This window comes from Rhipicephalus sanguineus, chromosome 8, assembly GCF_013339695.2.
Source record: "Rhipicephalus sanguineus isolate Rsan-2018 chromosome 8, BIME_Rsan_1.4, whole genome shotgun sequence".
NCBI classification, from domain to species: Eukaryota; Metazoa; Arthropoda; class Arachnida; order Ixodida; family Ixodidae; genus Rhipicephalus; species Rhipicephalus sanguineus.
This window is the reverse complement of record NC_051183.1, coordinates 92,842,233-92,855,349: the sequence shown is the minus strand read 5'-3', so window position 1 is coordinate 92,855,349 and position 13,117 is coordinate 92,842,233. Positions and strand designations below refer to the sequence as shown.

General features: G+C 48.4%; 1 non-coding gene across 1 annotated transcript; it reads left to right on the top strand.

Annotated features, from left to right (window-relative positions):
* The first annotated feature begins 1,200 nt into the window (after window positions 1-1,200).
* On the top strand, window positions 1,201-1,292 carry Trnai-uau (transfer RNA isoleucine (anticodon UAU)). The gene is given in 2 exon segments: window positions 1,201-1,238; window positions 1,257-1,292. It is a non-coding gene; the product is annotated as a tRNA-Ile (tRNA).
* Window positions 1,293-13,117: the final 11,825 nt, after the last annotated feature.

Genomic DNA, 13,117 nt, shown 5'->3' with positions numbered 1-13,117 from the left:
CCCGTTCATAATATTAAGTAAAAAAACAACCAGAATTTTTTAATCTGTAAAATGGAATTAATGAAGCAAATGTATTCACTTAGTATCTCGTAATTACCTTGTGACTCTATAAATAAAGCCAAGACATATTTCACTCGAGAAGCTGCCTGTTCAGAGGTCACAATCTAACTATGCTCGTTTCTGCCAAAGCATACGAAGCATATTTTGCTAGTGTTTCAGACGGACAGCGAAAAAACGTGGCACTCATTGACAAGCGATCTACATATTGGCCTAAAATGAACAAAAAACTTTTGAAGCAACAAAGCTTGGCAAAAGTTTCAGCTCCACAAACGCGAAACCTGGGGAGGGGCGAAGCATGCAGTGTGCGTCTGTGTTTCAGCTTCATCGACTTTGCGTCGGCGTTGTCTTTCGCGGGCGAGCTGCGCATTCTCGCTCCTTGCGAGCTTCAGTGTCCATCGCAGAAAGAGCGTTTCCGGCGCCAACGTGCGCCGTTCGCTCTCTCTCGCCACCCGGCGCGCGCTGATTAGGCGCCGGAGAAGCGCCGGTGGGAGCAGCTAAAGATGGAGGGGCTTTAGGAGCAGCAATCGCACCCTTGCTGAGGCGGTGGCGCCCTCTCTTGCGTCGAACCGGTTTAATCATTTAAATGAGAGGCAGACTTGCCGTAAATTGTCTTCGTGTTAAATACCGAACATGCTGCGAAGTATGCTTTATGGGAGAAAACTTGGCATTTGAAACCAATTTTGAGACGGAATGTAACAAACTCCCGCTAATTAATGAAAATAAATCCTGATTATTTCTCTATTTTAAATTAGTTTAAATCATGTTAGTTTATCCTGAACCGGTTTTGACTAATTATACAGTTGTTTTGACCATAATTTGACAACTTGATTTACCATGATGAGAACATGACATGCCTACAAGCCGAGACCCTAAGGCGCTTCGCCCCTAAGAGAAAAGAAATGAAGGACCTCACGGCAACGCACCTACAGCTGCAAATAAGCTGTGTGTATGTATGTGCTGCGCGTACGTGTGTGTGTGTGTGTGTGTGTGTGCGTGCGTGCGTGCGTGCGTGTGTGTGTGTGTGTGTGTGTGTGTGTGTGTGTGTGTGTGTGTGTGTGTGTGTGTGTGTGTGTGTGTGTGTGTGTGTGTGTGTGTGTGTGTGATAAGCCGTGTGCACATGCAGCCGCGCACTAGCCGTATTCCCCAGTGGCGCAATTGGTTAGCGCACGGTACTTATACGACAGTTCTCGTGAGCTATGCCGGGGTTGTGAGTTCGAGCCTCACCTGGGGAACGCCTTTTTTATTATTTTTTAATTTAATTAGGAGTTTATACTCTTGTCGACTTATAACACTAACTTTTCACACATGGCCGCCGGTCGGAACACAGGATGGCGAGCGACTGAAACACCATGGGAGGTTCGCGATAAGCGTTCGCCGTTACATCTGATCGCTTACCTCGAGGCAAATGAGTCCGCGATATGGAAGTAACGTCCAAAAGTGCGCGTACTCCGGGTGACTCAACTTCGCTGAAGAAGTCGCAGAGCTTTACTGCTAGACCGAAAAGACTGCGCCTTACATTGATGCCACGACTGGTCGCCCATATATCACCAGATCTGGAATGTTGGCCACAAGACACGAATACCGGGCACTCGTGCAGCCATAGGCGTGAGCACAGAAGGAGGGGTGGCTGTAGGAAGGAGGGGGCGCCTCCTCCCCCTCTAATCATCGAAGAGGGACACCAAGTCTGCCCATTAACTTTATTCATTCGGACATGTACGGTCATTGTCTAAAGTGCAGGGTTATGGCCATGGAGTTTTTCGACGATAAGGACCCCTGATGTTGCGCTGCTCTTCCCACCTTGCACATTGTCTATTGGTGCTTGGCAGCTATAGCACCGTTTGACGCGGATGCATCCATGTTGACGCCTAGCGAAACATCTCCATCCCGACGACTAACGCCAAAGATCATGATTTAACCCTTATGGTAGCTGAAGTAGTTAACATACGCCTGAACACAGCATATGCTGAATACCGCGCAAAGATGGCATCAACAGGCACAAAATAAACGCTGATACTCGATATGCACCCATTCAAAGCGTCGTCCTTAGAGGAGAAAAACCACACGGTGTGCGCTCCTCTATAACAGGGTAACCCACGCCTGTGCTCTTGCATATACTACACAGCGCTTCAGGAACGCGAGATGCACAATTCGCAGTTTGAGCCTTGAACGCGGGAATGCGTTCCGCTTCCCGCTGTGCTCTCTCTGCATTGAAAGCTGAAACTACTGAAGCGCTCACTATCGGCGCTCCTTAGTGTCATGATGCAGTATTTCACTTCACCGATCCCCAACGCGACCCCGCTCCCCGCCAACAAAGGTCGCTATGAAAGGGACAAGGTGCGAGACATAGAAGGCGCGTTTGTGAAACCTCAAGCATGGGCGTCGGTAGCGCAGTGGGTAGAGCGCCCGGAACTTATTGTCGCGGACCCAGTGGTCGTGAGTTTGACTCCCAGGTCATCCAAATTTACGAAACTTTTTCTTCGCGGTTTTGTTTATCATCTGTATTTTACATGACGTATTTCTGTGACAGAAATACGTCAGTGACGTCTTGGTGGTCCCGGCATATAAAACAGTTCCGTGTTAAAAAAGTTATATGTGTTGTCCAACATCCTTGCGATATAGTTTACTTGGAAACATGAAAAGTTCCGAGCTTCATTTTGACGATCGAAGTTCGGTTTGTAACACTCGGTCGAGCGACGAAGCGTGAGCGTTGGTCCAGGGATAACTATTCTGGACGCGGCCAAAATTTTTTCCATATTGCGTGAAATTATATAACGACGACATTTTGACACCAATCACAGGGATGCTACCGAGGACTTCTGATTTGTAATAATTTCTGGAGCAGCAAAACTGCCATTCTGGCGTACTCTGTAGCAGCAAGAAAATTCCATATTGGAGCACTTTAGAGCAGGTAATTTTGTGTCTGGGAGCACCCTGAAGCAGCTAGTTTCATATTCTCAAGTTGCATTTACATTCACATACATGAATAATTATTATGGGGCTCTTGCGAAGAACTAGATGAACATCTCGATTCGTTGCAAATCTCATTGAGTAAATGTTCTCCGGGACTGGATTACGCAAAAATGAGGGCGTCATGCAGTTCGATGTTGTGGAATAACCTCTTCAGGTATTTTTTCGACACAATCAAGTAAACAGAATATTGGATCAATAAAATTCTGCATTATGAAATAACACTAAAAACATAACTATGTGGTCACCAATGTGCAGGGCTTCTGCCACAAACTTATATTCTTGATGTTCATAAAATGTTTCACTTTAAATCAACAGAAGGGCCAGAGAAACACCGCTACACACAGCGTACTTCGATGCTTAAGCAACACAGTCCCCCTTCTTATACATTCCCCTAAGACTCTTCGTAAGGAAATGCCAGCAGCACTAAAGAAAACAGAAGAAACTGAGCCAGGAAAGAAGAGACAGGAACGGGTAGGATGCTGGACAAACAACTGACTTTATTTCGATGAAGACGCGAACAACAAACCGAAATGAGCATGCGCAGCAACAACCGTGAATCAATAACAGGCAACCTATCACCTATCACTGTCAAGAAATCGGACCTCCTTGTCATTCAAAAACACAGATGGCGCACTCACACACTTATCAGGACCAAGTTTGTGAATCTGAAACGCTTCAATAATTTCACGTTCTTTCTGTGTTTTAGCCCTCCCAGTCACCGAAACGTTGCTGAATAGAGGGGCGCAACCGCACACTTTGCATTGAATCGGTAGATTTCCACCCGTGCCTGTAGGAAGTAAATTTGCGTGCTCGCGCATTCTGTCATTCACACACCTACCCGATTGCCCAATATATTCTTTGCCACAGGTCAGGGGAATACTGTAGACAATGCATGTATCACTCCTGCTGAATCTGTTGACATGCGCCGTATTACAACTGGACCTACTAATCCCATGCCACGCAACTCGCTTACATATGCTGGACAAAATGCAGGGCGCAGAAAACACAAACACAAAGACAGAAAGAACGTGAAATTATTGAAGCGTTTCAGATTCACAAACTTGGTCCTGATAAGTGTGTGAGTGCGCCATCTGTGTTTTTGAATGGCAAGGAGGTCCGATTTCTTGACAGTGATAGGTGATAGGTTGCCTGTTATTGATTCACGGTTGTTGCTGCGCATGCTCATTTCGGTTTGTTGTTCGCGTCTTCATCGAAATAAAGTCAGTTGTTAGTCCAGCATCCTACCTGTTCCTGTCTCTTCTTTCCTGGCTCAGCTTCTTCTGTTTTCTTTAGTGCTGCTGGCATTTCCTTACGAAGAACTATGTACCAACTTGCCCAACAAGCCACCCTAATGAACCCCTAACACTCGAAGGTAGAAGCCAACTTCTTTTTTTCCTCGGTCGATCGTATTGATCCTTTTGATTTATTGCTGATTATTGTCTTAATTACACGCAATGCGGCGCTTGAAACAAGCTAACAGCAGCGTTGCCAGAAGAGACGACATCAGCCGATGAATTGCCGCCACACTTGATTGCCACCGATTGGCCTAGAAGTAACGAGCCTCTATGTAGAGCGCATTTTGCAGTCGAACCGACTTGCACAACAGCAGCGGTTAAAGGCTGGTTCCATCAGAGGGGGTCTGTAGTTATTCGAGATTAGATGAAGAGGAAAATAAAGAAGGAGGCGGCCGATAGATTGTTTTACACACTATCTTATACAAAAAGGCGAAATAATTTCTCAAGGAGCCTTTTTATTTGCTCAATTTATGACGCAGGCCTGAAACAAACCATTTCCAAGCTCTTCCATGAAGTTCGGCAGTATCTGACGTAAAACAGTTCAAAGTTAAACAAAGTGTTGTCGCTTCTAACGTATGTAGTATTATTCGCAAAACCGCTATTTTATAGTAATCATGACATTAAGGACAAATGTTGCTTTTCTGAACAGCTTCAACGGTCCGGTGTGACAGAGACTTGCACAGGATGATTCACGTGCGAGGACGCACGTGCAGGGGCCCCAAACATATTTCAGATGGTTCCCTAGCAGGAAAACTCAGCGCCAATCTCAGTAGCGTAAGACACATCGAGCAGGAAGCCACCCACACCGAGTAAAGACGAGCAAACAGTGTGCGCCTTTTTTGCGTGGACAGAACATATAACATCGGTCCATGGTGCACATGGAAGCCTGTACATTCTGAAAACACACAACTCTGCATTCCAGCAAAGAGGTTCTCAGATCGCTCAACATTGATGTCGGCACAGTGCATGGCGTCGTGGCTTCATCGGTACGCATCGCGGCAACGTTTTTAGTACAGAGGAACCCCGCTGTTACGTTCCCGGGTGCTGCGTTTTTCTGACATGTTACGTCGTTTTCGGCCGGCCCCAGCATAGCTCCCATAGGACCCAATGCGTTGGGTACCCCGCTGTTACTTCGCGACTGTGGGAGCATTCCCGTATTGTGCGTTGCGAACCGGCCCTCCGAGACGGCCCAGGCGGCCATGTTGACCTTTCACGTGGTTTGGCTTGGTCTGCTTGGTGGCTTGACGATCGAACTGACCGCCAGAAGCGGTGAAGGCGACATTTTGATGCCTTTTTAGTCCCATCAGAAACACTACCTCCGAGATCTTTTTTCATCTAAACATACCGTCTATGACGTGTTTGGGTGCCAAAAATTTGTTTTGTTGTATTCAACAATAGTACGGACTTCGAGATTAGTTTTTGTTGCCCGGAGTCATCCTGTTTGCGGGGACTGGGTGTAGGGGTGGGCTCATCGTAATCGTTATTGTTGGAAGTGCTTTTCGTGGTCTTCACGCGTTTCCTGCCTCTCTCTTGTGTGCTGTTGTGTTGGTTGTGTGTGATCGCCGAAATCCCTATGGCAGTGCAAATTCTTGAGACGCGTTATACTAATCCGACCTGAGAAAATGCGCAAGGCGACGCTGCACGATTTATTCAAGCAAAACATTTGAAGTAAGAATGTGTGCTACTCGCCACTACTCTAATGTCGCATTTTTCCCGTTTCTCGGCTCTTACGTTTATTTTTTACGGTCCCGTGAAAAACGTATCAGCGGGGTCGTACTCGATAAACGCTACATCTGTTGTACGCCTGCATGTAGTATAGTATCTATAAGTTGTTTGGTCTGCAGAATATATCTTTGGTCCGTAGCTGTGCAGTTTGGTGGCCTCAAGATCAAGCTTCCCATGTCTTGACGCGCCGGCGACAGGGGCGCAGCCAGAAACTTTTTCCGAGGGGGGGGGGGGCACCTCCTTGATCTGAAAGGAGGGTTGGGCAGGCAGATGTGATCGAATGTCATTTTGTGCTCTGTACGCAATGGCAAAAAAATTCACTGGCTACGCCACTGGTCGGCGATGCGATTGCCGATGATCGATACCGTCAAACCTGAGACTCTGGAACAATTTGGCGCGATTTACGCCAATTTTATCAGGATGGCGCAGTAAATCTAATTAGGCGCACTTTGGCGCAGTTGGCGCAACAGTGGAATCACCGCAATCACAGAGGCTACAACAGCTCGCTGAGTCAATCGGAGTTGACAAGGCTGGCAAGTTACGCGGTGGTGTCGAATTGGTAATGTGAAAAATGCACGTCTGGTCATTTCAAACGTCGTCTCACCTGGTGCCCCTGGCGGCAGGTGTCACGTGGCTTTTTTGGCAAGTTTGCTAAATGCATCAAAAGGTGTCATGTGCGGAGTTATAAACATGCAGGTTTTCGACGATAGGGACCTGTGATAAGGTGTCTGTGTACGCAGGTAGGAGGGGGGGGTAGAGGAGGGGCTCCGCGTGAACGTGTTCATGCCCCCTCCCCCCCATAACTGACACGTCGAGTGCACGCGTGTTATAGTTCATATACAAAAAAAAGAGAAGAAAGCTTGTGTAGCAATTTGTGTAACTCTAAATCCTGCGCTAAATGCAGCTCCACTACTGTAAAATCTGAGGAACCGAGTAGCACGGGCACCTAGCGATTCCCCTTCGTAGAGTTCCCACTGCTCCGTTTACCAAACCGTCGATGACGTCAATTTTTGAGGTAAGCATGTAGGGTTTCGCGGCATGAGTAGAATCTGATTAGGGAGATTCGCAAACTCGGTGTGCGACATGCACGCTACTTTTTGCTGCGCTTTATCGACTCCCTGCATGTTACGACAGTTGAGATACGAGTCGTCTGCAGCGAGTTCCGTCAGGTCGTTTCCTCCTTTCAGATGTAGCGACGAAGGTGCCGGAGAAGCGCCGTGGGAGGAGCCATCGTGCGCTTGGCGACGCGGTGGTGCCCTCTCCTGCGCGGCGCGGGTGTCAGCCACATGTTTCCTGTTTTTAGCAATTTTACGTTAATTATACTTCTTTGTTTTTTTTTTGTTAAATATATTATTTTAGAGTTTGTTCATTTTAACCCGCTTTTGAGTATTCCTAGCCTTGTTTTAGGCCTATATTGACCACTTGATTTTGAGCGTGATCACGCCAGATAAAATCTATGGATGGACAAGCCGGGCACCTAAGTGCTACGCACTTAAAGGGCAAATGGATTTTTCGAGATCAATGGATTTCGATCAAATTCGCTGGGTGCGTTCCTTTTCACATTCCCGCCATTTATGCCAAATTACAGGCTGGAGAGATACGCAGATTCATTACAAATAAATTTTAGTGATTGCCCCGACTCTCTCCACCTTGCTTCCCTGAATTATTGGCAACATTGCGAGCATGACGTCATTTTTGGCAAATCGGAAGTGACAGAACCAAGGTGCCACTACAGCGTCTGCTATCCACAAGGCAACAATTGTGTGCGTTTGGCCAGCGCTTCGTTGGCTGGGCGTGCAAATTTCAGTTCCTTGTGGGCGTGCGTGGGATGGCTGGCAAGTGGTGTTGCCTTGTGGGTTGCAGACGATTCCCCTTGACGGTCACGAAACACTCGCACCTAACGATTACCCCACGTCTTTATATTAGAGTGTTTTAGCTAGCAGGGCCGGTTTACCGCACGGAAAGTGCGGTAATGTGGTACCGGCTGAAGCGTGCACGTACGTGAACATTACTGTACGGAAACACTTTCCATAACGTATACACCTTTTCACAGGAGGAAAAAAACGCCGCCATGTTGGGCTGCGCGCGGGAGTACAAAAGCCGAGGTCACAGCCTCGGTAGTGCATTTTTGGGTGGTCACGCCTATTTAGCGCAGCCCAAAGAGAACTATGGCGGCGCCCAGGGAGCCGTCTGTGAAAAGGTCTATAAAGGGTCCAACATGACCGGGCCTATCGGTGTGAGCTGGGCGTCGTGCGAAAGGTGGCTCGTACTTTGCTTATATTAAATTCATTCGGCCCAACCAACACGATGTTGAATGCCGCTATTGCCAGACTTATGCAATCTTCCCATAGCAATATTAGGAAGCTTTAGTTAGCCCACAAACTTCTCAGGGATAGCATTGTAGCCGATCGCGGCCCCACAAATTTGAGCCGCCTGGACAGGTAGCGCCATCTGGCGGTGGAATGCGCAACCAGGCAAGCAAATAACAGGTGTGTTCTACTTTATCGAAGAGGAATGGCGATTTTAGTTGGCCTCCAAATGCGTCCGAATCGCAGCTGTCATTTTCCGACAGCTCCGAGGAGCTTGTGCACATAGCACGGTCAATCACAGACATTGTACGGCTGTTGCGACGCGGTCACCTTTCCCCTTAGCGTCTGCTCTTCACCGCTTCCGCAGATACGCGATGGCGCCGGGACCGGCATGCCTTGCACGATTTCCGGTTTTTACCGACTTACACGTTACGCTACGTAGTCACGCGAAGACAATAGAGAGTTTTAGCTAGTTACGGAAATACGGTACGCAAATACGCTACCGTATGACGGTACCGCTCCTCCTTTCCAGGTCGTCGACCTTTTGCCGGTGAAGGCACCCCAACACCACAAAAGCTTTTTCAAAAATTACTGCGCGGTTGTCACGGCTTATTGTTGCCTGTCAGCCCACGCATTGTTAACGAGACACCTGCCGTATGGGGTACGCATTGTCACTGGGACGGGGAGCGGCAAAAGCACAACCAGCGGGAAAGGAGGAACGCTACCGTACTGCCTTACCGTATTTGCGTACCGTATTTCCGTAACTTGCTAAAACTCTCTAGTACTGCTCGGTTGGGTTTCGGTGTTGTGCTGTTTTGCCTATTTAAAGTTATTGCCCAATTTGCCGAGTATTTCTGCAATCGGACCCGTGAAGAAGCTTCGCAGGAACGTAAAAGCACCACTACTTTGACATGGTCAAAAAATCGCCGGAGTTGGCCTTTAAAGGGGCCACGAAACGATCACCCAACGATTTGGTGTTTTCAGCGCAACATAGAAGTGGAGGGTCTATATGCCTATACATATAAAGAAATGGACTGTAAAAGAAAACTTCAGTGCAAAATAAGCCCGCTCACCGCCGGTAACCGCCATTTTGCCATGGGCTGTGTGACGTCATGTGCCGCATGGAGATGAGCCGTCGCCCTCTACCAAAGTTTCAGCCGCTACTAATGATTTAATTTCAATGCCAAGTTGAAGAAAGCTTAGATAGTTCGCTTGCACGCGCAGCTGACCACGCAACAAAATCGTTCACCGGAATGCAGACGCTCGCACAAGCAGCTTGTTACGTTAGTTACAGCTCGCGAGTGCGCCAGTGTTACCCGACTCTCAGGTAACACTAGCGCACTCGCCAGTGTTACTTGAGAACATTCAATTTAATTGAATGTTTTTCAATTTTTAATTGAAAAACATTCAATTAAAAATTAAGTGCTCGACTAAATGCGCCAAAATTATGCCAGCTTGTTTGTGAACACCTAGGAATTCACCCACATAACAGATCATTATCGAAAATGGTTGTCATGGCCCCTTTAAAAAACACGGCGACATTGACGTGGAGACTTGTCAATACAAACAAGTTGTATCTCTGGATGGTACGACCCGCAGGCTATACGCCGAAGTACATTTATTATCTGAGACCGGACAGCATGTGTTTAAACGGATTTCTTGAGTTTTATTAGCAACTTCTACAGATGTTGTATACAGCGCTGCGGTTGTCTCTTTTTAGGGGCGAAGCTCCTTATAGCGGCACCCGTTCGTCCCCGTCGTAGTAGTGTGTAACCAGTCTTAAAAACGGAGGGGGGCGTGCACACATGAAGGCTCCCTAAAGACAATGCGCTGCGACAGTACGTGATATGTCCTCTCCGCTCCTACGCCCCCCCCCCCCCCGCCCTATCTTGCCTCGCGGCGCAGCGGCGCCGACGCAGGCAGCGTCTTGATTGAAAAAACCGACCGCTCGCGCTGCACAACCGTTCACTGACCACCCCGTATATATAGGCACTGGATTTTGACCTCCAAGGTAGTGCGTGTGTGCGATTTCTCCTGTGCGTGATTAAACAATGAAAATTCACAGCGTACATGTAAAATTAAAGTGAGCTGCATGTCGTCATAACTCTCATCAAACCTTTAGTATAAACGCGCCCGATCTCACGTCGGTGATGATGTACTGGGCAGAATTCACGGAAGATTCACGGTTTACCGATGAACCTCCGCAGCTTCGCCCACTCATCATCATTCACTCCCTGGATATGCTGCGATTTTTTTTTTAGTTTCGCATTTTCGCAGTTATATTTTATAATTGTTCAGATTTAACGTCCCAAAACCACGATATGATCATGAGAGACGTCATAGTGGAACGCTCCGGAACTTTCGACCACCTGGTGTTCCTTATTGTGCACCTAAATCTAAGTACACGGGTGTCAAATATTTTTGCCTTCATTGTGGCCGGCAGTGGGGCTTGCCCAATTCCTGTGGCGCATACCCACCTCGGGAATTTTGCACGACGGAACACAAGTTACCGACAGCCCAAAGAGCTGCGCTATTGAAAGATATTCCCCAGCCAGGCGAGGCTCGAACTCACAACTCCGGCATAGCTCACTAGAACTGTCGTATAAGTGCCGTGCAAGACAGACGGGCTGAGCTGTACCTATAGTCAGTTAAAATTTGCACGGAAAGGCCGGTACATACAGTGTATGTTGCTCGCCTCTTGAAACGTACATCTCGTCACTAAGAGTCACAGTTTCGTTGCAATGCCGAAGCAATGAATTCGATAGCAACAGATATATAGGAATGGTATACAAAGTAATGCTAGCAGCTCACTCCTTTAGCCTGAGACGTGGCGTAACAAAACGCCGGCGTAGGAAAACGCGGCGAGCGAGGCGACCTTCGAGCTGTCTATTGCTTTAACGCAAACATATGACCCAACACATACAAATGTATGAGCCGTCGGCTGAACCCGGTCCCGCAACGATACGGTGCAAGCAACCATGCACGGCTGGTCAAAGTACGCATTTCTTGCCAAAGGCACGCAGCCCCCTCCTCCGCATCCCTCCATGCGCTTTTCGCGGCACGGAGACGGCCGGCGCGTTTCCTCGCTTCTTGAGCAGCGATCGTCGTCAGCTGTCACGGGTTATATCGGGGTTGCTGGCAAAAACGGATCGGGAGAGAGTAAGACGGGCACAGGAGACCGTGGTAGGACGGCAAAACACAACAAAGTTTATCATGAGCAAAGAGATAACATGAAAAAGAAGCGTTACAGGACACTGAACAATTCGAACAAAAGCCTATTTACATTTTCCAATAATCTCAGTTCATATCTAGAACTGCCACTTCCTTGACCACGCGTTCTAGCTAGGCTTAGCTACGTCTCCAATTCAGTCTGGCCACTATGGGCCTTGTGACAATCGAACGTTCTTACAGATCGTCGCGACGACTCGAAGTTCCCGTTGCGTCAATCTCTCGTCGAGACCGTCGTCGACGTCCTCAGTAGGCCTCCGAGTTCATCGTCGGTTGCCTTCGTCCAGCCCGCTGCTTGCTCTCGTCGCGCGCGTCCCCAGTAGTCTTCTCCGTCCTCGGTCCGTCGAGGTTAGGCCTAACTGGGCCTTGGTCCCTTGCTTCAGGACTCCACAGGTGACGGGCGTATCCTTGACTGCACTGTGGTCTGCAGCCGTCCTGCCGAGAAGGGCTGCTGGCGATCCCGGAACTGCTGTATTGAGGCGCGACGGGTCCGGGCAGCCTCGCTTGGAGCCTTCCAAGGTCGACGGCCACTCCCCGGCCCTTGCGTTCCACTACCTCCAGAACCGAGTACCAGCCGCCTTCGCCGCGGGTGCGACGCTTGCTCCTTCCTCGATCTTCTCCGTCCGGCGTCCCACAGCACAGTGCCACGATCGTCCTCCGTCGTTCACCATCACGGCTCGGGTCGCATGCCACGAGCCCCTATCTGGCCAATCCTCTGCGTCGACGTGGCTGGTGCGCGTGCCATCGGGTGACTTTGCTTCTCGCGCACCATCGCCGCGCTTCCACGTTCGGCACGCGCCTCGTGCCCCTCCTTTACTCATCACATCAGCATTCGCACGCTTTCACTCGCACATAGGACATACAACGCGCGGGGCGATGCTATCGCCCTTGGGACTTTATACAGAACATCACGGCGACGGCGAAAATGCGCTTAAGGGTCCCTGTAATTGTTATCGCTATAAAAAGTGCCTGATAGTGCACTTCTGTCGCAAAAGGCAGGTTGCTTGTCTCGGGAAATCTCTTGCTTTCCGATTCCTTAATATTTCGTTGTATCTTAAAAAAATTAGGTGCGGTTGTTTTTGAAAGCTACAGGCTTCTGAGAGAAATGAACCCACAAGCAAGTTTATTTAAATGTGACGGCACATAAAACAATGAATATTTGTGGAAATCTTGAACAGTGAGAATAGAATGAAACGCGAATAGTGCGGCATATACATTCTTTGCTGTTTAGCATTTCACTTCAAGCGGTATTAGCCTGGATGGTAATAAAAAGCCGCTATACTCCGGAACAACTTTTTTCGGCACTGAAGGTAATGCTACAGAGCCGAACTACGCGTGTGCTAGCGCTGAAGAATATAGTCCCACAATTGCGTCCGTGTTTTCTGCGTGCGAAAAAAAAAAACTAGTTTATTTTCTATGGGGCGCTGTTTGAAAATAGGGTCAGCGCGCGCCAAGGAGATATTTATATTTGTTTTAGTTTATGCAGTGTCATGCTGCGTTTTTGCGCCTGTGAAAACCGCACCTGTTACG